The sequence below is a fragment of the Engystomops pustulosus genome, chromosome 7 (genome assembly GCF_040894005.1).
Source record: "Engystomops pustulosus chromosome 7, aEngPut4.maternal, whole genome shotgun sequence".
NCBI classification, from domain to species: Eukaryota; Metazoa; Chordata; class Amphibia; order Anura; family Leptodactylidae; genus Engystomops; species Engystomops pustulosus.
In genome coordinates, this window is record NC_092417.1 from 97,941,747 (window position 1) to 97,968,094 (window position 26,348).

Sequence of the window (26,348 nt, forward strand, 5' to 3'; positions counted from 1 at the left end):
TAGGGTGGTGGCTGCTTGTGAGTATGATAATGGAGAAATGTACACTTTGTGCTTTATTCTTTCCATTTATCATTTGGGCATCCTACTTACACTTCAAAACACAAATACATAACAAAAGGCTATACAGGATATACAGTTTCTAGTAATTCACTAGTACAGTAATTTGAAATCATAAGTTAAAATCCCTGCTGTGTTTCAAAGAACTTTCAAAACCCAGTAGGAGTGTATTAAACAGTGAACGGGGGGGGGAAAAAATCATTAGTAGTCACTATTTGATGTGGAAATGTACAAGAGAGCTGGCTGGCGGAAATAATTGAAAGTGGCTGATTTGATATTAATACTTCTAAACTTTCTGACCCTCAATGCTGTATCACAGTCCGCACTTTATTAACTCTATAAATAGTTGTTTTTTTATTATTATTATTGTAATTTATTAAAATGCAGCAAGAGTGAAATCTTCTGTCAGATGCAAAGGCAGTGTGAGAAGAGGAAGGTTAAATAAGCTGATATTGAAGTTGTATACCGCTATTATCATCTGTTGTTTCTTTTGGTGAGTCATAATAAAACACTTCTACCTTTACAGCAGTGTTTGACTTTATGCTTATTGTACTCTCTTGGGCTGCTGTACACTGGGTTATCTGTTTGATCCTTTGAATAATAATAAAAAGTATTCTTTTCATCTGAGGAAGGTAAAATAAGAAGATGTTGGAGGCTGTTGCTGCACTTCATCCAATACAGAATCAGATCTCTATAAATGCATTGTAGTATATCAAGAATACCTAAGGCCCCATGCACATGACCATTATTGGGGCCATGATCAGGCTGCACCAGAGCACAGCCACAATAGAGGTCTACACCCTGTCATGTTAGGTAGTACACTGTGGCTCACCGCACTGTGACCTGGCTGGATGGACATGCCGCAAAAGATATACCTTCTATCTTTTGCCGGATTTGCAGCTACGGAGAGGGGAGGGCTGAAGAACATCCAACCTCCTTCTGCACCCTACCGTGTGACCAGGTTCTAGCCCGGATGTTCGTCCAGTAGGTAAGGTGTGAAATACTGTGCCATGATCCATCAGCTGCTTTACAATCACTGTTGAACTACTATTACATCCAACTGTTGAACTTTTATAAAGTTTGCAGGATATATGAAATGGAACACCTAAATAAACACTTTTTTTCCCTCTGGGTCAATGCGCATACAGCTATACCATATTTATAGCCTTTTTTAAATGATCTTCATAATGAAATTTTTTTTTCCCCATCATTGCCTTTCAAGCTACATAACCTTAGAATTTTTTTGTCCATGTGACTTTGTGGGGCCTTATTACATAAAGACCTGTAACATTTATTTGTATTTGGGGTTCATGAAGCTTTTTGATCAGATTGGAAGAGGTGTGGAAGTACAAACTGTGTACTGTGATTTGTTTTTAAAGGGATGGGCAATTTTTTTTGGACCTTATTATTTTTTACATTTTACATTTTTGTTACTTTACCTTACAAGGGGGTTCTGACAGTAGATCACTTAAACTATTTTGCAATGCACTACTTAGAGGACCCCTTGGCACCCAGCAATCACTTCTGCATGGTGGCGATAGGTGGGTGAGGAAGCTCACACCCCCTGAACCAACTTAGATGTTTGACCGTGATGTCTCAGGCAATCTTCTTCTGATGCGGAGCAATAGAAAGGCTTTGCCGTATAAAGCCCATTCTGTGGTCATTAAGGACATACAATTTTAGTTTATAACAGGCAACATAACAAGCATTAATAACATGTTCTACGATTTTCTATAGAGCACTGGATTCCATAATATTATAAGGTGCATAGGTCACGTGCAAAAACCCACCTGATGCACCTTTGGTTGACAGTCTTCTGTGAAACCACCAAGTATCTCCTACTATATAAGTCAATGTTTTGCTTCAAAGACTGTTCCTGGCATTACACTGAATCAACTTAAATTTCCAATATGTTAGCATGACCATCTCTCACAAGAAGTTGTATATATTTACAGTGTAAGATGTAGATAGCACTGGTCCTTATGAATGAATATCTAATTTGGGCTAGTAATGCAATTCAGTATGGCATCTAGAGCCAGGGCCCTGGAATATCTAGATGCCAATTGCTGCTTGGTGTCTCGGGTATTAAAGGGAACCCGTCAGCAGAAATTGAACTCATAAACCACTACAAGTAGGCTGTCAAGCAGCTGAACACCTTTCAGATCATGTTTCTTTCATGGCCCAGGGAGGGGAAAATCAACTTTGAAGTGAGATGTAAAATGGTTGCATAAAGTCAACGAGGCGTAGATTTTAACACTGTCAAGCTCTCTATTCTGATGCATGATGTCCATCACAGATGAAGAGGCATTCACAGCTCCCCACTTTGACTCCAGTGTTAAACTCTCCATCATGCATCGGACTTCAGGAGATCTGATTAGTGATGTCTCTGGATGCAGGACCTACTTTGAAGGGGCTTTTTGAGGAAGAGAGAGCTTGACTTCAGTGTTAAACTCTGCCTCCTTGACTTTATACAACCATTTTACATCTCACCTCAAAGCTGATTTTCTGGATGATGCCACCACACAGGACCATGAAAGATACAAAACCTAGAAGGAATTACACAGTTTGACAATATACTGGTAGTAGTTTATTAGGCCAATTGCTCATGACAGGTTTCCTTTTATGGAAATTTAAGGACATGCATTACTGTATATAGTTTAGATCAGTGGTTCTCAACCTGTGGGTCGGGACCCCAGTGGGGGTCGAATGACCAAAACCGGGGGTCGCCTAAAGCCATCAAAGCCGCAATTTTACTGTGTTTTTACTGTGAGTTGCATGGTTTGGGGTCACCCACAGCATGAGGAACGGTATTGCGGGGTCACAGCATAAGAAAGGTTGAGAACCACTGGTTTAGATGGAAAGGGTCTTTACATGCAAGTTATGAACATTTTCATTACTTGTACTTTTTACATGACTTCCCATCTTGTCTCTTGTTTATTACTGCAACTTTAGATTTAATATCATTTGAATGATATTTTACATATTCTTCTACATAAAAAAAGGTTCAAGGAAGATTTTCTCCCCATTACTATAGGCATCTAGGCATTAAAACCTACATGCATAATAACATGCAAACGATATGCTAATACAAATTCTGTTTACTCAAATTTTCTATCTCTTGGGCGGAATTAAACAAGTTCTTTTCATCACATAAATTATGAAGGTGAAAAACACAGCCTCAGTATCCTGCAGAGCACTTATATATAAATATATGCCCTATACACTTAGTTGCTTAATCTTTGGAATTCGTAACAACTGGGACTTTGCATATTTAAAAACTACAACATTTTAAGAGCAATGATCTGCACTTCCTATAAATTCAAACCCAGCAGCTAATTAATATTATTGTTTGTATGATAAAAAGTGATATCACACATTTCTGATTACTCTCTATGATACTAATGAGCCGTGCACCTGTGTGACCATGGTCAGATTTCTGTCCACTGGAAGGAAACATAGAAGCTTTATATAATAGGACAGCAAGCAGAGATCAAGAAAACCGTGAGGAATTGATACAGAAAGTATATTGGAAAATTGTAGAACTTTTTATCATACAAACAATAACATTAATTTGATGTAATGGGAGTACCCCTTTAAGCTGTCCTTATGGTCTTTTCTATGTGGAGGAGACGATGTTGGAATTTAAAACACGATTCAATCCACATTGTTACATTACATTGTTACATTATATGTGTGAAGCGTAAAGATTTTCCTATCCCTAAGCATTTCCTATAGATGGGTCATCAGGAAAAACATTTGAGATTTCATCTCATCGACCATATACCACCATCATGTAGGGCTGGAGACAGAGATCGCTTATTAAAAAAGAAGGTAACTTCAGTGGGGACCCTTAAGCCTAAGGGTCTTAATGCTGGTTATAAATTGAGTACTATCTAGGAATACATTGATGGGTTATGAATCATTAACGTTTAGCCTTGTTGACTCTCACTCTTATTATGATGTATAAGTTATAATGTGATACAGTGAAACCTCATATTCATTGTGCTATTTTCTTTTTCCTTCAGTTGATCATTTAGAAGTGTTAGGATCAGTGGATCCTCTGGACAAGAAGTCAATATGGATGTCTCCCCCCTCCATATGGATATTATACATTTACACACTCAGCTCTGCATCATCCATAGTAACACACTCAGCCCTGCATCATCCATAGTTACACACTCAGCCCTGCATCATCCATAGTAACACACTCAGCCCTGCATCATCCATAGTTACACACTCAGCCCTGCATCATTCATAGTTACACACTCAGCCCTGCATCATCCATAGTTACACACTCAGTCCTGCATCATCCATAGTTACACACTCAACTCTGCATCATCCATAGTTACACACTCAGCCCTGCATCATCCATCCAGATACACACACACAGCTCAGCTATACACACAGAACCCCCCCCCCCCACAGACACACATACTTCTCCCACTCCCCTTCTTCTTACCCTGTCCCAGCGCAGCATGGCAGGTATCAGACCTGTGTTGATATAAGAAGCATGTGTTCAGTCACATGATTCTGACATCACCGCAGGTCCTGTACCTGTAGAGAGCAGTACGGAGCCTCTCCTCTCTGGGAGATAGGGTGCAGCTCTATTTCAGAGCATCATCCGATCTCCATTACAGCGGTCAGGAGGGTCTGGCAGTGCTGGATCCTCCTGACCTTCTGTCTATAAGACCCAGGGACTTTTTTCGCAAGATTATCTCTTGGGATTATGTGGGATATTTCTACAATTTACATTATGCATGTCTCAATTATTTAATAGCTATGCCTTGGTTATGTAGTGGGTGCTCTTTGTGAATTATAATGCTTCTTTATATATTTTGGGACTAGGAGTCCTCATAAGGATCCCTGTTACAAAAAATATGTGATGAAGGTCGCTTGGACACCCTTGGTGGGATTTAGTCTCCCAAAAATAAAGGGTGTTGATCTTATTCCCAAGTCGCATATGTACTGTGACCCTATATGGTAACATGATCCCCATATGAATATGGCACCACACAAGGCATGTGTGCTATCTATTTTATGGTGTGATATGTGCTATAAGTATATACTGTTGCTTGTCATATTTTATATACCTTCTTGTTAGTATTGCATTTTATTGACCATTGTGTAGACTAGTTGTATGGTACTTACCTTAGACACTCCAGTGAAGAGTTTTGAGCTGGGTTTAGTGACATGTATTTGTTGACGTGATCTCCTTAACACCATACAGCGCTGCCAGCCTGTTCGCGCATGCACTTACATACGCAAGCTTCTTGCGTTCCAGACATGGAATACAAAAGCCGAACTCAATTATACAAGACGCTGAAACTTTAATTTGTTTTTCAACTAGCGGGATCCTCGAGGAGACGTTCTACTACCCTTTCAGGTAGGGTTTTATTCACATACAAGCACTTTTTACTTTTTTCTACAATGGATCAACTATCAATAGGTGTTTACAATACATCACTATTGCACTTTGCATATTTATGTACTGTATACATACTATGTAATTGAATGATGTGCCCTGATATATCATATGGTTGAATATTTTATGAATTTTGGCAACTGTCACTTACTGGTGTTTTGATACAATGAATATATAAATTAGGTCATGTGACCATTCTTTAATGTGCATACAGTAGCCTTATTCATCTACCACTTGGCTTGAAAAAGGATCCACTTGAGCCAAAACATCACAGTAACTTTATATGGAATGAAAGGACCCCTTTTTTCAACTTCTATTGGATTCATTAGAAGGCTGCTTTTTCCTGAAATTACTGCTGAAGGTTCTGGGGCCCAGGCTCTCTTCATTAATCAATTTCTGCTGCATTGAGTTTCTCTTTGTATTCTTAAAATCAGAAATCTAGAAAGGAAAGGTTGCTTTTGGAACAAAATATATTACAGTCTTCAGAGGGTTAACAAAAGGAACAAGAAGAAGCTTGGTATTTTCCAAAAGAGGAATAGATTAAGTGCTTCTACACAAAATACCCTGAAATGAAAAAGTAGAATATAATTTTTTTAGCAGATTTATTAAAAATGTAAAATTAAAAAAAGGCTCTGAAAGGGTGGTGTGCTGATTGCCCCTGACAGGTTTGACTAGTTTAGACCAAGTCAAACCTGGTCTAAAAAGCTGTCTAAAAGTGGTCTAAAATCTCTGGCAGAGATCTTAGTTGGTTCAGAGGGCTCTGGCAACTAGTATGGTCACAGGGTCCTTCTAAGGCCACCAATTGGCAGGGTATTGTGCTGCCAAACTAAAGACCACCGAGAAGCTGGAACCACAGCTGATACCAGGTAAAAACACATTTTATTTTGTGTATATCCTACCCCAATAGAACCATTCCTGGAAAACCCTTTGGATGTTGTAGTGTTTCTTCCCCTTCAAATTCCAATGTGCTTTCATGTCATGGTTATAAAATCTTCCTATCAGTGTGCAAATAGACAAATAGGACTGTTATGTAATGAACAATGGATTGTCACTACCAGTAACTAATGTCACCCAAAACTTTTCTAAGTTTAGAATTCTTTCTGCTCCCTTTATTTGTTATACAGCCCCACCACGCTTTATCCCCCATTAAATGAATGCTCACATTTTATAAAAATGTAAGAAACAGAAACTATATGAGTTTATGCATAGTCCATTAAACGCAAACATTGTAAAAAACTGTGTCTTGTTAATTAGTGGGCTAGAACAAGAATGTGCTGTCAATGACAGTCTGTGCTGCTTTACATATGAAATAATATTTCTGTAACACTAACACTAGTATTTATAAGGTAACACAAAGCTAAATGTTTAAAATTGCACATTCTCTTTATACATGGTAGCAATGGCTAGCAATCCTCCTTTGCGATAGACTTCCTGTCCTGGCTAACAATCCCATGCTGTGTTTTTCAATAGCCGATAGTCAATAGACTTTCAATAAAGCTCAGCATGATACTGTTCTGCAGAATCAGACTGTCAGAAAGGTAAAAGAGCGTTGCCTCCCTTCCACTATTTAAAAATAGCTCAGCAAATGTTAAACAAATTCACTCTTGAGCTGGTCTGGCTTCTAATTTTGACAAAGATTGGACCTCATACCTGGCTTTCCCATTCATAAAAATATTCACTCTGAGATACACATTCACTAATGGAAACATCAAATAACACTTTCCAGAAGTGTTGTAGACTGTGTTTCATAGATCTGATGTTCAAAAAAACCTGAAAACCTTGTCTTCTTTTGTGGGGTATTCTCAGAAGTCCCCTAATATCATTTTATTACCTGAATTGCTGCCTAGATGTGGTTGTCTAGGATTAGAGAAAAGAGTCTGGCCACTATAAAGAGGACAGAGCTGGACTTCTGCCTCAGTTCTTTGTTATACTGGTACGGTATCAGTAGGCCTCTGTAAATACCTGATTGGTAGTGGTCTCAAATGAGGGAGCCTCACCATTCTAATATTGAGAACATTTTGCTGGAGAACCTATTTAAACCAAAATAACAAGTGCCATAACATTACAGTGAAGTGTTGTTAAGGATAAATGGAAAGGGTTCAGCTCATCCTGCTAAAAAAGATACCCTACCTAGTTTTGTACAGCGGACAATACCAATGTTATGGGTGTCAGAAGAAAGATTACAATTTTTTGAAATGTATTAAAATATTTTTCCTTGGACCCCCTACTGCCCCTCCTTAATTTTTTTGCTGGTCTGACTGGCTTTCAATGATAATCTCTAATTCTCTCTAATCCTTATGGCAAGCCATTGATACTTTGGATAGATTATCTGGATTTTAGGTGAATGTGGACAAGTTTGATGTTGTTGTTCTCATGGACCACATAAACCTAGTTGTAAAACTGCTATTCCTCTACTGCATCATCCAGAATCAAGTATCTAGGTGTTCAAAAAACCAAACACTCCTCAAAACTATGTAATAAAGATTTTTCTCCATGTATCCTAATGGATACACTTACTCTTACAGATGACACACTCTATACTGCCTATCTTTTTGGGGGAAAATATGAGCTTTTCAAGATGGTGGAATTACTATGACTTCTCTACCAGATGCTCCATGTTTACATGTTGCAAGGGATGAAAGGAGCTATACTAGTGCTTAGTCCTGTATACTAGGATTAAGCACTAGTAAAGCGCAAAACGGACCGTTGCCTTTGCTGGTTTCCTGCGGTCTTCTTTCCTCCCGCAACAATGTCTTTTAAAGTTTTGTTATAAAGAACTGATTTTTATTGGTGAGTGCCAGCTCTATTTTTCTTTCTACTGGATTATATACATTGGAAAATACCCTCTCTGCCCCAGTCTCCCTGCCCACCCTGATTCATCTCCCATGTGACCAACTATTTTTTGTTTACCCACTAGCTTCATTTTACCTCCACTTTAAGACCCCTTTGTGGGTTTCAGTTCTCTGCTGGGCTCTCCATCGGATGTATTTCTAAATTGAATAGGATGTCACTGTCCAAGCTGGATTATAGACAGAGAATCACAGGCTTGGTTAACTGGAACAAGTTAATGCTGAACATGGGCCCTCGGCAATCCTTCAGGCCTTGGAGAATCCATACAAATCTCTATCATGTGCTAGATTCACTGAGATGTCTATATGTATAATGCAGGGAACCTATATCTCCCCACAATGAGGTTTCCTAAAGGGATCAATTCGGTCAGTAGACTACCTGTAATCCCGTCCCCTAATTCAACAAAATTACCTTCTCAAACAACAAGGTAACACCCAGGCTCTTACAGACATGGGGGACAAATAAATATATAATAATGATAAATCTTTATTTATATAGTCCCATCATATTACGCTATTCAGAGTTTATTTCAGCCACACACAATAGCTTCTTAATACATTTTTACTATATATAAATTACACTGAACATGAAAATTAGAAAACAACACAAAGGGAGTCATTTACTAAGGGCCCGATTCGCGTTTTCCCGAATATTTCCGCCGATTGTACCTGAATTGCCCCGGGATTTTGGCGCACGCGATCGGATTGTGGCGCATCGGCGCCGGCATGCACGCAACGGAAATCGGGGGGCGTGGCCGAACGAAAACCCGACGGATTCAGAAAAACCGCCGCATTTAAAAAAAAAATTGTGTCGCGAAAATTTCACTCACCTTCATCCAGGATAGGCTGGTGTATTTCGAGGCATTCCAGCGGACTTCAGCGCAGCAGCGCCACCTGGTGGACGGCGGAGTAACTACCATCATAAATCCCGGCCGGACCCGAATCCAGCCGCTGGATCGCGAACGGACCGGGTAAGTAAATCTGCCCCAAAATGTCCTAAATGTGAAGGTTCTATGTAGTCCTATGTGAATATATCTTAACATGAGTGAAAATAGCAGTATTTCAAGTGTGTTTCATAAAGTGTATATATTCAAATGCAAATTTTTTTTTATTTGTACCATTAATGGATCTTATTAAAAATTAATTCTTATACTGCATCCATCACCATTTGTATTTATATGGCATTACTTTTAGGTGATCTTGATTAGGGGGCAAATTTGAATACTGTTGTACTATCTAGGGATGAAAGCAAGTTCAATTTATGTGGGTCTGATGGGAACCATGATGTTCGTTGAAAACTGGGGAAAGACTTAAGCCAAAGTATGCAAAGAAGTCAGTGAAAGGTGGTAGAGGAAGTGTCATGGATTGGGGAATGTTTTCTGCAGCAGGAATTGTATAGCTCTCATACAGCTAATGGCAGGGTGAATGCAAGTGTGTATCATAACCTTCTTCAACAACATGTGGGTCCTTCCTTGTGTTCATTAATCAATCAGACAGCGATTTTAATGCATGAGAATGCCCTCGTCACACCGCACGTAAAAATGTTTCTTGAAACAGAAAACATGGAAATAATGAAATGGCCAGCTCAGAGTCCTGATTTAATCCCTATAGAAAAACTCTGGAAAATCCTTGGTAACAAAGTTATTACCAAGAAACCCACAACAGTCACAGAACTCTGGAAGAAACTGGAAGAAGAGTGGACAAAAATGACACCAGAGCAGTGTGAGAGACTAGTGATGTCCTGTGGCTGCAGATGTACTGAAGTCATTCACAGCAAAGACCTCTAAACTTCCTTCTGATGGATGACTGGTGTAAACTACAAAGAATTTACTTATAATCTTTTGCTATGCTACAGTCATTGCTGTTCTCTTATTTTGATCATCATGTGATCATCATGGAGAGTATATTATTTCTGAAAAAAAATCATGTGATCATTACATTGTTTTCTAGTATTGATCTCCATTGTATGTATCTATATATGGATAAACATTTTTCCAAACTATGGCATATGTCTTGACTATGTAGTGTCATGTCAGTTAACCTTTCCCAGAATGCTAATTTTTGTAATCACAAAACGGTTACTGTCCAGCACAATAGGATATCCAACAGACAACATGAGGTTAAATAAGTTTTTTTTGTTGTTGTTCATTGTCAATGTGTTTAGTCCTCTCTTCCTGCCAAGACTCATTTTGCTTTGGCTATCTTGTGCAAGACACATATGGTGCTGAGAAATTGCCATCCAAGAATGCATGCCCCAGCCTGTTGAGACATCATCAAATAAGATTAAAGCAAAGTAAAAAATAAAAATGAGAGGGAGAATTTTTCCCTGTTTCTTTTACACAGTGCATCTGATGAAAGTCACTAAGGTACTTGAATGCTTCTAAAGGTTTTGCAGCCATCCCTTTACTTTGCCTGGTTAAGAACAATCTCTTGTCTGCTGTCTTGAAGTTAGAGGAAATCTAGGCTTTGTAATAAACATGATGCATTCAAATAAAACCATATATTGCCCTACAGTGCTCATCTGACAGACAGCACTTCAATGTAATATAAAGAAACACTACAGCAATTGTCTGCCTTGTGCCTATATCCAAGTCCTTGTCTACTAAACTACTAATCATATTTTTCGGACTATAAAACGCTTCTTACTATAGGAAGCACCCCAGATTTAGGCTTCCAAAACAGGAAAAATATATTTTAAACCAATTAAAATACCCCTTTTGGTCGCACTAAGGCACAGCATACACAGCACTGCTACATCCATACATTTACACACACAGCTTTGCTTCCTCCAAACATTTACACACACAGCTCTGCTTCATACATACATATACACACACAGCTCTGCTATACACTCACACAAACAGAAAAAGGAACACTCAACACTGCTGCATACACTGGGAAGTACTCTACACATGAATAGTCACACAGCTCTACTATACACATATAAAGAACACTCTGGGAACTATTACACACATGAATACATACACAGCTCTACTATACACATATAAGGAACACTCTGGGAAGTACTACAAATATGAATACATACACAGCCAGGAACACACTGGGAAGTACTGCACACATACAGAACCCTTCCCCCCTTCTTCTTACCCCGTCTCAGCACAGTTGGCAGTATCAGACCTGTGGTGATGTAAGAAGCATGTGATCAGTCACATGATGCTGACATCACCGCGGGTCCTGTAGGTCCGGCCGAGGCTCCCCTCTCTGGGAGATCGGATTAAACACTATTTCAGGGCATCATCCGATCTCCATTACAGCGGTCAGGAGGGTCTGGTAGTGCTGGATCCTCCTGACCTTTGGACACAGGCACTTTCTAGCAAGATTTTTTCTTGCTACAAAAGTGTGTCTTATAGTCCAAAAATACGGTATATATTGATCAGACTTTAAACAGAAGCATATTGTAGGAAAATAAAATATTGTTGATGAAAAAATAGAATTTAATGATAAGTTCATTCATTTGTCCATTTTTTTAACCTACTATGTTTCTGTTCTGATAAAAAGTAGAACATTTACTAGTCTGAACTGTTTTCACTGACTATTTGTCTAATAGACATCAATGGATCACTGCGAGTGCCATCCATGAAAATAGAATTGTTACTAGTGGAAAAAACAGATGCAGCACGAAAGCAAGTACAGACGGTCCCCTACTTAAGAACACCTACCTGACTTACAGACGACCCCTAGTTACAAACTGACCTCTGGATGTTGGTAATTTATTGTACTTTTGTCTTAGGCTACAATAAACAGCTGTAACAGTTAATAAAGGTGTCTGCAATTAAGCTTTATTGTTAGAGATGAGCGAGCACTAAAATGCTCAGGTACTCGTTATTCGAGACGAACTTTTCCCGATGCTCGAGTGCTCGTCTCGAATAACGAGCCCCATTGAAGTCAATGGGAGACTCGAGCATTTTTCAAGGGGACCAAGGCTCTGCACAGGGAAGCTTGGCCAAACACCTGGGAACCTCAGAAAAGGATGGAAACACCACGGAAATGGACAGGAAACAACAGGGGCAGCATGCATGGATGCCTCTGAGGCTGCATAATCGCACCATTATGCCAAAATTATGGGCAACAGCATGGCCATGACAGAGTGACAGAATGAAGCTAGATAGCATCTAAAACATCCAATAATTGACCCTGACACTATAGGGGACGGCATGCAGAGGCAGCGGCAGCAGGCTAGAGAGTGGCATGGCGACATACCCTAAATGGACTCAGGCTTCATACCAATGGGTGGCAGAGAGGAACCAAAGGAGGTGAGCAAGAAGCGCTCAAATAATATCGGTACATGATAAAAGTTTGCCAGTATATTTTGTGGATTACACAGCAGGGTGGCGACAAAGTTAACATGGAAGCCATGAAAACAACCCAAAATTCTGCCTGACACAGCTCGTTTGATAAGGGGACCATGTATGGAGGCAGTGAACTAGTAGTAGATTAAAGGTGCTGCAGTTAAAACTATGTTAGTTGGATCTTGGCATGGAGCTGGCGCTCCGCTGCCAGGCGAGCTTTCGGCAATCCAAGCCCCTGTCTCTAGGCTACTCCCCAAACAGCACTTCTAAGAACCTTTTGTATAAGATCAAGTGTAGTAGCGTTCTTATAAGTTTAGGATATGGCGGGTGAGGGGAATGTAAACAGATGCGCAAGAAGCGCTGAAATAATATCGGTAAATGATAAAAGTTTGCCAGTATTTTTTGTGGATTACACAGCAGGGTGGCGACAAAGTTAACAAGTTTGTTGTGGAAGCCATGAAAACAACCCAAAATTCTGCCTGACACAGCTCGTTTGATAAGGGGACCATGTATGCTTACAGTTCATGCCAGTCGCTGCACTGGCTGCCAGTCTCCTTTCGAATACAGTTTAAAATAATAACCCTCATCCATAAAGCTCTGTATAATGCTGCACCCCCCTACCTCTCCTCTCTTATCTCAGTCTATCGCCCAACCCGTGCTCTTAGATCCGCCAGTGATCTTAGATTAACCTCTACCCTAGTGCGGACCTCCCACTCGCGTCTCCAAGACTTCTCTAGAGCTGCACCAATTCTATGGAATGCTCTGCCCCGGACTATCAGACTAATACCTAACCTCCAAAGTTTCAAACGTGCTCTTAAAACCCATTTCTTTAGGCAAGCCTATAACACTCATTAACTGCATGAAGTTTTAACTCTTCTACTAACGCGTCCTGTGTCGTCCTCCCATCTGTTATCCAGCAACCAAAAGGCACCAGACTTCTCTGCAGTCCCATTCACCCTGGACCTGGTATATAAGATGACGGCTGAGTGGTTCAAGCAACAGCAATTCCATTTATTATATTTTGTTCTATTCCCTAAGAAGAATGGCTTGACCATTAAATATTCTTTTACCTCGTGTTACCCCATCATCTTCATAAACCGTAAGCTCTGGCGAGCAGGGACCTCACTCCTGTTGTTCCATACAAATGTTGTGCTCTGTTACATTACATTTGTATTTGTTTCCTATGATTTGTAAAGCGCTACGGAATATGATGGCGATATATAAATAAAGATTATTATTATTATTATTATGGAGGCAGTGAACTAGTAGTAGATTAAAGGTGCTGCAGTTAAAACTATGTTAGTTGGATCTTGGGATGGAGCTGGCGCTCCGCAGCCAGGCGAGCTTTCGCCAATCCAAGCCCCTGTCTCTAGGCTACTCCCCAAACAGCACTTCTAAGAACCTTTTGTATAAGATCAAGTGTAGTAGCGTTCTTATAAGTTTGGGATATGGCGGGTGAGGGGAATGTAAACAGATGCGCAAGAAGCGCTGAAATTATATCGGTAAATGATAAAAGTTTGCCAGTATATTTTGTGGATTACACAGCAGGGTGGCGACAAAGTTAACAAGTTTGATGTGGAATGCCCTGTAATAGCTCTTGGGCGGTGTGCCTTTTATCGCCTAGGCTCAGCAGTTTGAGCACCGCCTGCTGTCGCTTAGCGACGGCACTGCTGCTGTGCCTAGAGCTACCGACTGATGGCGCCATGGCCACGGATGGTAATTCGGAGGAGGAGGAGGTGGAGGAGGGGTGGGAGGAGGAGGAGGCATAGTAGGCCTTTGAGACTTGGACCGAGGTAGGCCCCGCAATCCTAGGCGTCGGCAGTATATGACCAGCCCCAGGGTCAGACTCGGTCCCAGCCTCCACCAAGTTAACCCAATGTGCCGTCAGCGATATATAGTGGCCCTGCCCGGCAGAACTCGTCCAAATGGTTTGTGACTGTGGGAAGGGTCCAGAAAACAGTTCCTCAGAGTATGGCGGTTCAAATGCCAAATTTTCCTGGGAGGGGGCAGACTGGGGGGGAGGAGGCTGAGGTGCAGGAGCTGGAGGAGTGCCGATTTCGGTGACATGGGTGGACTGCGTGGAAGACTGACTGGTGGACAAATTGCTCGAAGCATTGTCGGCAATCCACGACATCACCTGTTCGCACTGTTCTGGCCTCAACAGTGCTCTACCACGAGTCCCAGTAACTTCAGACATGATGAACCTAGGGAGTGTAGCTCTGCGGCGTTCCCCTGCTCCCTCATCAGCTGGTGGTGTCTCACCCCACCCAGGACCACGGCCTCTGACCCCTGCAGTAGATGGACGCCCACGTCCCCGCCCTCGTCCTCGTCCTCTACCCCTAGCCCTCGGGTTAAACATTTTGAAAATGAAAGTTATATAACTTTAATTTTTTTTTTAACTTTTTTTTGTGTTTTTTTGTGTTTTTTAGTTTTTTTTTGTGTTTTTTAGTTTTTAAAACCAAACAATGCTATTCTATTGCTATGGCTATTTTCTAGCCAAGTATGAAAGCACACTGATGAGATGACGCTGAGTTATGAAAAAATAAAAGGAAAATAAAAAGGAAATGGCAGACTGTGCCTAATTGAAATCCAACCCCTAATAAATTTTCCCACTTCGGTCTTAGCGATGGATATGTGCGTCACTAAGCGCTAAACACAGCGGTCGCAAGTCTCACTCCAAATTCCTCACAATTGGCTAGTATATGCACTGCAGCAAGGACAGCCACCAGCAGATCAACCAGAAATAAAATATATATAACGCTATTGTAGGCGTAAGTAAGCCGTTTGGATTCTCCTTTGGCTATTTTCTAGCCAAGTATGAAAGCACACTGATGAGATGACGCTGAGTTATGAAAAAATAAACGTAAAATAAAAAGGAAATGGCAGACTGTGCCTAATTGAAATCCAACCCCTAATAAATTTTCCCACTTCGGTCTTTGCGATGGATATGTGCGTCACTAAGCGCTAAACACAGCGGTCGCAAGTCTCACTCCAAATTCCTCACAATTGGCTAGTATATGCACTGCAGCAAGGACAGCCACCAGCAGATCAACCAGAAATAAAATATATATAACGCTATTGTAGGCGTAAGTAAGCCGTTTGGATTCTCCTTTGGCTATTTTCTAGCCAAGTATGAAAGCACACTGATGAGATGACGCTGAGTTATGAAAAAATAAAAGGAAAATAAAAAGGAAATGGCAGACTGTGCCTAATTGAAATCCAACCCCTAATAAATTTTCCCACTTCGGTCTTTGCGATGGATATGTGCGTCACTAAGCGCTAAACACAGCGGTCGCAAGTCTCACTCCAAATTCCTCACAATTGGCTAGTATATGCACTGCAGCAAGGACAGCCACCAGCAGATCAACCAGAAATAAAATATATATAACGCTATTGTAGGCGTAAGTAAGCCGTTTGGATTCTCCTTTGGCTATTTTCTAGCCAAGTATGAAAGCACACTGATGAGATGACGCTGAGTTATGAAAAAATAAACGTAAAATAAAAAGGAAATGGCAGACTGTGCCTAATTGAAATCCAACCCCTAATAAATTTTCCCACTTCGGTCTTTGCGATGGATATGTGCGTCACTAAGCGCTAAACACAGCGGTCGCAAGTCTCACTCCAAATTCCTCACAATTGGCTAGTATATGCACTGCAGCAAGGACAGCCACCAGCAGATCAACCAGAAATAAAATATATATAACGCTATTGTAGGCGTAAGTAAGCCGTTTGGATTCTCCTTTGGCTATTTTCTAGCCAAGTATGAAAGCACACTGATGAGATGACGCTGAGTTATGAAAAAATAAAAGGAAAATAAAAAGGAAATGGCAGACTGTGCCTAATTGAAATCCAACCCCTAATAAATTTTCCCACTTCGGTCTTTGCGATGGATATGTGCGTCACTAAGCGCTAAACACAGCGGTCGCAAGTCTCACTCCAAATTCCTCACAATTGGCTAGTATATGCACTGCAGCAAGGACAGCCACCAGCAGATCAACCAGAAATAAAATATATATAACGCTATTGTAGGCGTAAGTAAGCCGTTTGGATTCTCCTTTGGCTATTTTCTAGCCAAGTATGAAAGCACACTGATGAGATGACGCTGAGTTATGAAAAAATAAAAGGAAAATAAAAAGGAAATGGCAGACTGTGCCTAATTGAAATCCAACCCCTAATAAATTTTCCCACTTTGGTGTTTGAGGTGGATATGTGTGTCACTAAGAGCTAAACACAACGGTAGCAAGTCCCCCTGCAAATTCCTCACAATATGGTACTAGCTGCACTACTAGTGCCAGCAAGCCCAGCCACAAGCAAACAAAAAAAAAAAAGTATAACGTTATTGTAGCCCTAAGAAGGGCTGTTGGGTTCTTGTTGAATCACTCCTGCCTAACAGTAATCTACTAGCACCCTAACGCTGTCCCTGACCAGCAGCAGCTCTCTCCCTAGCGGCATCCAGACACAGAATGATCCGAGCAGCGCGGGCAGTGGTTAGTCTATCCCAGGGTCACCTGATCTGGCCATCCAACCACTGCTATCGACGTGTAAGGGTACCACGTCATGCTGGGTGGAGTGCAGAGTCTCCTGGCTTGTGATTGGCTCTGTTTCTGGCCGCCAAAAAGCAAAACGGCGGGAGCTGCCATTTTCTCGAGCGGGCGAAGTATTCGTCCGAGCAACGAGCAGTTTCGAGTACGCTAATGCTCGAACGAGCATCAAGCTCGGACGAGTATGTTCGCTCATCTCTATTTATTGTTAATCCTGGTTCTTGTAACAACCCAACTTTTTTTAAATCAAATTGTCACAGAGACCCAAAATTTGGCTGGGGCTACAATTATAAAATATACAGTTCTGACATACAAATTCAATTTAAGAACAAACCTACAGAACCTATCTTGTACTTAATCCAGGGACTGCCTGTAATCCATTAAAAACAGACACTTGGATCCAAATTGGATGTCGATTAAATACGAATCAGAAGTGAAAAACAGTTGTTAATGTAGAATCGACCAGCCCTTGGACATCTAACATTAATACTAATAGTACTAATACTAAGTACCTGTCTACCCTAGGACTCCCTAAAGTTGGTCTCAGATGGCTATTATAAGGATGCATTTTAAGGTCAGCATTATGGGTCTTAGAATGCTCTACAGAATGGACCTTAGATCACAGGTGTGTTCTATTGTAATGTTAGTTTGTTTATATTTGTATATACAAATAGAAAGCTACACCTAGCAAAGCACTTAACACTTGCATTCTAAACAGTGGACAGCTAGAAAGAGCATACAAGTTTCAGTTAATGTTGGGTAAATTTCCACCAAACAACTTTTATGGGAGGGACTTAGATGTGAGGATCTACATTTATTTTTGGTTTACAATATACAAACTGTAATTGTACAATGTACAGAAAGAAAATATTAATATCCAAGTGTAAAAATAACTTGAGCAACCAGTTATAAAAGGGTAGAAGGTCAATAGTCGCTGACAAGCTACTTTGGAAAAAAATGGTAACTGTTCTTATTAAATGCACAAGCTAAAAAGAAGTAAATGTCAATTGCTTTTGGAGTTAGGATCCTGAGGAGCAGATTGCATGATTGTTTGGAAAATGTTGCCGATAGAAAGTGTACTTAGCCACCTCGGATCTGGTTTGAGATCTTCAGCCTTAATTGGAGACCATAAAAAGAAACAATGCATTAGTAGAGGAGATTATCACAGGCTTTAATAAGATGTTGCTGGCTTTTAGATGAGCTGTAGCCCAAAATGAATCAGTCCAGGCTGCGAGTGCTTCTTCTTCATAGCCTCAAGCCAGGATTAAATGGAGAACCATCTTAGGGCATTAAAAATAGAGGAAGACTTAAAATAAGGGGCATATACAAAAGTGTTTACATATTAACCCTTTTTTCCCATCTAGTGTGGTCAAAGTTCTGATTTGAAACACAAATGATCTCCAATTACATGAAAAGCTAGTCACTGCGCAGTCACTTAACCTCCGCCATCTGTTTGATTCTAGACTACGTCCGACAGCCTGCCTCAGTGACCCAGGCTCGTGTGACTGCCCTAAGCTGACTGACTCATGACAAATGTTATTGTTTGGGGAGTATTAAGGATCACAGAAATGAGTTAAGTTGGGTTGGGGGAATGACTCAATAGCCTAGTTAATTCTAGCACCTGGTCTTCTAAGGTCTTATTTTTTCCAGTTCAGATACAACATTGGTGTAATGACAACAACATTCAAAAAAGTAAGAATATACAAATGTAGCAATGGCTGCCACTGAGTCTTTAAATAGTCTTTGAATTCAATTCCCAAAAACCCTTTGGTGCCAAAATCAGAGTCTCACACAATTAAAATATGTTAAAACCACAACCTTTTGTCTGGAGCAAACATTTCCAGGATGTGATAGGTGAGCTTTGCAGCATGGAGAAAAGGAGAATTTTAAGGAGAGTCTTAATGATTATTTGCCCATGGCATTTTGCAAATTCGGTTCCCAGACATGGATCAGATATTCATGAAATGACAAATAAAGGGTCATATCTGAGTAGATCTGAACAAATAGTGATTTAGGATGGACAAAGAATGACAGCATGTCAACTCAAATATGAACCAAATAAATTGCACAGAGCAGCAGAGATATGGCCGGAAGGTCAGGCTACATGGTCTCTTTTAAGTTGGTTTCTGATTATGGAGATAAGATATAACTTTATGTTTCTGAAATATCATTCTATTACCTTTACCAACAATTGTAAACAGAAAGCCTCTTGGAGATTGCACCGGAAACTCCTGGCCCCATACCTGATACCTTTCCTAACATATGGTTAACTCATGTGTAACCACTAGAGATGAGCGAGCACTAAAATGCTCGAGTGCTCGTTACTCGAGTCGAACTTTTCCCGATGCTCGAGTGCTCGTTTCGAATAACGAACCCCATGAAAGTCAATGGGAGACTCAAGCATTTTTCAAGGGGACCAAGGCTCTGCAATAAAATGTGTCATTTTATTGAGAAATAAGGAAGTCAGTCCTGTTTCTTCGTTTTTTTTATTCAATGGAATGTTCATGGCACTTCAAAAAGGAGAATGACCCGTGTTAAACATCCGCAATGTGTTCTTCACACATATTGTTCTTCACATACTATTGTGAAGAACACCTTTCTGTACTCAAGTCTTCTGATAAGTTAGCAGATGTATGGAAACATCTGCAATGTGTTCTTCACTGAAGAACACATTGCAGATGTTTCCATACATCTGCTAACTTATCCAAAGACACGAGTGCAGAACGGTGTTCTTCACAATAGTATGTGAAGAACAATATGTGTGAAGATTCTTCACACATATTGTTCTTCACATACTATTGTGAAGAACACCGTTTGGCACTAATGTCTTCTGATAAGTTGGCAGATGTACGGAAACATCTGCAATGTGTTCTTCACTGTGTTCTTCACTGTGTTCTTCACTTAAATGATCCTGTGTTCACTGTGTTCACTGTTTTCACTGTGTTCTTCACTGATCTTCACTGCGTTTCCTTAAAGGGAACCTACCACCACGATTCTACCTATAAAAGTAGATTGGGTGGTAGGTGGATGTAAGGGACGTGAAGATAGCCCTTTTTAGAGCTAATCCTCACGTCCCCGCTAACTTTTGGGAAACTTTATTCCACTAATATGTAAATTCTTTTATGCGGCTACTGGGGCATGGAGTAGCCGGGCACGAAGCTACACAGTGCGGCTACTCCACGCCCCAGTAGCCACGTTACTCCTCCTACCCTGTTGTGTGCAGCGCGCAGCTGCTTGTAGCTTCGCACCCTTGTCCGACATGCTGGCGTTCTGTGCATGCGCAGAACGCAGGCCCGCGGCTGAGAAGCCACAGATCTGAGGCCGGAGCTACTGCGCATGTGCAGAACTCCGGCTTGTCGGACGCACACAATAGGGTAGGAGGAGTAATGTGGCTACTGGGGCGTGGAGTAGCCGCGCTGTGTAACCTCATGCCCTCAGTCACCCCTATATTACATGCATTACCAAAGATTCATAAGAGCATAACTTTACCTCCTATGAGACCTATAGTTTCCGGGATAGGATCCCTAAATGAACGTCTATGCCAGTGGCTGGATGCTCATTTGCAGCCCTTAGTCAAACGGATTCTGGGATACCTGCAAGACTCCACTGACGTTCTAAGAGCCTTTAAGAATATAGAATGGACTACCGAATCCAGTTGGGTCAGCTGTGACGTAGTTTCTTTGTACACTACTATTCCACACACTGTTGCGATGGAGGCTTTGACCTTCCATTTAGATAAATATAGTAGCTACACTACAGACTGTAAGTTATTTATCAGAGAAACTACATGGTACCTCATGACTCATAATTTTTTTGAGTTTGATCAGGTTTTTTACCTACAAACCAAGGGGGTCTCTATGGGGGCGAAGTTTTCGCCCTCATTGGCCAACTTGGTCATGGCATTTTGGGAAGAACAGTTTATCTATGCTCCTGCTAATCCTTTTCTCTCTTCCATGCGCTGGTACGGCAGATACATCGACGATCTCTTGATTATATGGGACGCCGGTGTGTCTGCCGTACCGGCGTTTGTGGACTATATTAATAATAATGTTTTCAATTTGAGGTTCACGCATCATGTGGACCCAAAACACATAGTTTTTCTGGATTTGTCCCTAAATATTTCTAGTGAGAACAAGATTATTTCCTCTACCCATCGGAAGGAGACAGCGGGAAATACTATCCTGCACGCGAATAGCTCACATCCCAGACACACGATTAGGGCTATCCCAGTTGGAGAGATGACTAGGGCCAAAAGAAATTGTACAGAGCAAGAAAGCTACAACCATGAAACCTCCCAAATACAACGCAGATTGACAGATAGAAAATCCACCCACAGTGGATGATGAAAAGAGCAGGGGCTATAGTTGATAATAAGGAACGGGAATACATGCTTACAAGAAAGGAGAAACCTTTAAAAAAGAACATACCTAGGAATGCCCCCGTCTTAAGCTTACAATTTTCAGACCAGTTCCACGAAATAAAACAAATTATACATAGACACATACCAATTTTGTTTGAGGATAGGATCTTGTCTGAAATCTTGAAAAAAGGTTGCCAAGTGGTCGCTAGGAAAACAAAAACTATAGGCAACCATGTTTCCTCTAGCTTGTTTAGATCTAAGGAGCGAAGTAATCGTACCTGGTTGGCACAGAAGGGTTTCTACAAGTGTGGAACTTACCCATGTAAGACGTGCAATTTTGTGTCACCTACTAAGTATTTTTTCAATTCGGACGGAGATCACAGGTTCATCATTAATAGCTATGTAAGCTGTAATAGCGACCATGTAATATATCTGGTGGGTTGCACCTTATGCCATAAGATATATGTGGGGTGTACGACTCGTAAATTTAAACAAAGATTCCTAGAACACCTTAGGGATATTAATAACTGGTACAAACTAAACACGCTGGAACAAAGTGAAAAAAAGAAGAGTTTATCGGGAGTAGCACGACATTTTATTGATGTACATAAAGGCAAGATAGCATCTCTATATGGGGTTGTAATTGAACAGATAAAACACTTGGTGAGGGGAGGAGATAGAGCCAAAGTCCTACGGGATAGAGAGGCCTATTGAATTTTTTGCCTAGATACAAGATTCCCTAAAGGTCTAAACCATAAGCATGAAATTATGTTTCATTATTAGATTGTCTTGAGAACGTTGATATTTTGTCATGTTTAAAGTTATAATATGAGTATTACTGGAGCACAATTACGATTCGATATACCAAACTCTGGACCGGAACATCTGTTATATCAGGATATGCCAACCACCATTACTGGATATATATGTATCAAAAATATCCACTTGTGTACATATAGATGAAATATATATATGTTTTTCTTGAATTTCTGTTTTTAACAATTCCATTATATCTTTTAACTATGGTAATATGTTGTACCTTTAATACACTGGTATCTAGTGCCGGAGTCCGGTCCATTCTTCTGCAACAACCTAGTCATGTGACGGAGGTGGGGCAGGGGAGCGGCTCTTATTCCGACACACACAATGGAAAGTTAGCCATGACTAAGGGTGCACTGTGCACCAGAAACGCGTAGGCTTTTATGACCTCATATGCACTTGCGGGGATTATGCTTGCCATGTTTTATTGGATTTGCTGAAAATAAAGAGTTCTTCAGTGGAAGACGAATATTTTTAACCAAGCACTGTTGCGGAGTCTCGTGTTTTCCTTGGACTTATGTGTAGCACCAACACAGGTGTGGATCTCCAGCACGTGCGCAACCAAAGAGTCACGGTGAGCTGTATCTTTTCTTTTTTCTTGTTAACCTCATTCCCGGCTACTCCACGCCCCAGTAGCCGCATAACAGAATTTACATATTAGTGGAATAAAGTTTTCCAAAAGTTAGCGGGGACGTGAGGATTAGCTCTAAAAAGGGCTATCCTCACGTCCCTTGCATCCACCTACCACCCGATCTACCTTTGTAGGCAGAATCGTGGTGGTAGGTTCCCTTTAAGTGAAAGCTCGTTATCGAGCAGGCGAAATACTCGTCCAAGCAATGAGCCGTTTCGAGTACGCTAATACTCAAATGAGCATCAAGCTTGGACGAGTATACTCGCTCATCTCTAGTAACCACCTATATCAGTGGTCTCGAACCTATGGCACGGATGCCAGAGGTGGCACTCGGGGCCCTTTCTGTGGGCACTCAGGCCATTGACCCAAATTCACCAAACAGGACCACATCCACCAAATCTTCCTGCAGTCCCAGGCAACTTAAGGGATACTGCTCTCAGTGCTATTTTAAAGCGACACTTCACTGGTTGTTTGAAACTGTAGGAAAAGTGAGAAGGTGTTGACTGAACTGCATTGTCTTTGGAGGTCCTTCTGCTGTTCCCACCATTCTTTCTGGAAAGAAGCTACTATGATGGTCTGAATTTGCCCACCTTCTTTCAACTGCATTGGTGGCCTTAGGAGAGCTAATACAATTGAATGGTGTTGAAGAACAGGTAGAAATAAGTTACTACTTAAAATTCCATGTTGGCACTTCATGGTAAATAAGTTGATTTTGATTGTAGTTTGGGCGTTCGGTCTCTAAAAGGTTCGCCATCACTGTTGTTGCACTGTTTGTGTAAATGCTATTATACTACCAATATGATATGTCATCACTCTTCTTGTGACACACTTGTAGTATAGTTTATCTGGCAAGGGTGATCCTGAGGATTTATGGAGTCTTTTCAAGCATAACACCCTGTCCTGATAGCACATTGCAGCCCAGTAACAATACTTTTGCATAATTTTCTTGGGTCACAGTGATATAATCCCCTTAAAGAGCATATTTCCAGTTCAGCAGATGTTCTTTTAATAATCTGTACTATTGCTCCTAATAATATATTACAGTACAACCTTTAGAAGCTGACAGCAAGTGTGTAGAAATTAGAATTCCATAAAAGCAAATCCAGTGTATAAATTTGACCACAATGTAATTATTGGTTGGCACAGCCAGCCAACTCTGTGTCACCAATTGTTGGAGAGCAGAAGATTATGGTGCTCTATTCACATTGACAACTTAATCCAAACTTGCTGAAGTAAAATGAAAAGAATGGAACTCACCCTGTGTCTTGTTTCTTCTTCCAACACTGAAAGTATTTGAGCCGGAGAAGTGCAAATCGCGTCGGCCGTACTTGTTATGTCCTCTCTCCACCTCGTTGCTGTATTGTTGTGAGTATGCTTAGTAAATACCACTGTAAGAAGAAACAAGACAAAGGGTGAATGCCATTCTTTTCATTTTATTTCAGCAAGTTTGCATTGTTTTTCATTGGTTGGGGTTGTGACAAACCAGGAGCCAAGCTAGCAGTAAGCCTGAATTACTACTGGATAAAACTGTCTGCTGCTGGCTACTACCAGGGTACAGCAAGTGTGGTATCCCCAAAATGTAATCTGTTATAACTTATATTATAAAAAGAACATTAATATCTGGGGCTTAAAAGTACTTTCTTTCATTTTTATTTCTTAAATTGTGAATTATAGTTCAACATGTATGACGAGCCTATGTACGATAGTGTAACTTGAAGCTCCTCTGCCCTTATTTGTACAAGGGACCATAATTACCACAGGCTATTAATAGTGCAAGTGGCCCAGTAAGTGACAGAAGGGCCATTGCATCTATGACCGGCATATAAGTGACTTCATATTTCAAGATTTTTATATGTTAAAGGAGACCTCTCATCACCCGCAATTAATCGATCTGTTTCCATGGATTAGTAGGTATTGCTTTGCTAATTGTGTTGCAGTTGGAAATTTTTGTCTAATCTTAACCTTTTCTAAGCAATCTGTATTGTTAGGTATAAACAGTAACTACAGATATTACCCAGCAATTAGAGTGGAGTAGAAAGGTCCTGCTTGAGCTGACCATCTATGTGATAATGTTTACAAACTGATTCTGCCAACTCTGTTCGACCTACACAGCAATGCAGAAAACGGAACTGCTACAAAAAGAAAGTGCCAGGCTGCTGTGTGTGTTTCAATGTTACATAATAGGAAAAAGAGGGAAGAAAGGTATGGTGCAGTATTTTTAACTTTGAAGTTACTTAGGCAGGTGCTCACCTTTCTTGGTTGTGATATTATCAGCTCACATATTTGTCTACTGGCAGCTGATGGTAACCCAAACTGGGATCCGGTGGGTGCCTTGAAGTGTCCAATGAACTTTTAAGCGGTACATTCGTAAAAAAAACATCTGTGTAGGTGCTGATCCATGCAATAAAAGTTCTATAATTTTATTATATTCTTGATAAAAATATATAAAAGAACTAGAAATCTCCACGTTATCTACACAGCATAGATTAATGGCATAAACGTACTTGAGACCCGAACTGGGCTTGTTATCAGACAGATAGGGTGCAATACACACAAGCTTTTTTAGCTTTTTGTAATGCACCCTATCTGACCGATGACGAACCCAGTTTGGGTCTCGAAAACGCGTCTCAAGTACTTTTATCCCCTTAACCGATGCAGTGTAGATAACTTGGAGATTTATTTAAGTTATTTTCTATATTTTCATCTGTAATATACCGTAATAAAATAATAGAAGTGCCCACACGGGTGTGTTTTTTTTTAGCAAAGTATTGCTTAGAAGTTCTTTGGACATGTTTTATATAATACAATTTTGTAGTCCCTGACTTAAGCACACCCAACTTAGAGATGACATCTAGTTACAAACAGACCTCTCTGCCCCCTGTGACCCCTTATGAAGCTCTCTGTATGCTGATAATTTACTGAATGTTAGTCCAAAGCTTCAATGATCAACTGTAAGGTGTTGTTTTTGATCCTTGTTCCTATGTCAAACCAAATTTTTTAATATCTAGTTTTCACAGGGACCAAAAAATAATTTGTCTCAAGTTACACTTAAAAAATATACCTGTTCCTACTTACATACAAATTTAACTTAAAAACAAAGCTATAAAACCTATCTTCAACAGTCTGTACTGTATACATAAAAAAGTAAAAAAAAAAAGTTTATAGTAAAATCCTTATGAAAATAATGTCATTTTGAGGCATTTGATTTTATTCCTACTAATATTTTACATAACGTACTCTCATCCATTTGCACAATATTACAAATACATAATATTTTCTTTCTCTATTACACTAAATGTTATTTTTACCAATCAAAGTTGTGTGATGGGATGCGTTCCTTTGGATAATGTTGTGAACTA

At 40.4% G+C, this 26,348-nt stretch overlaps 1 long non-coding RNA gene across 2 annotated transcripts in view; it reads right to left on the minus strand.

Annotated features, from left to right (window-relative positions):
- The window catches only part of LOC140070628 (uncharacterized), a 559,504-nt gene that overhangs the window by 184,898 nt on the left and 348,258 nt on the right, over positions 1-26,348 (minus strand). For both annotated transcript variants that reach the window (XR_011848963.1, XR_011848964.1), the window contains exon 2: positions 24,247-24,377. This is a non-coding gene — a long non-coding RNA (uncharacterized lncRNA). The remainder of the gene's footprint in view (positions 1-24,246; positions 24,378-26,348) is intronic.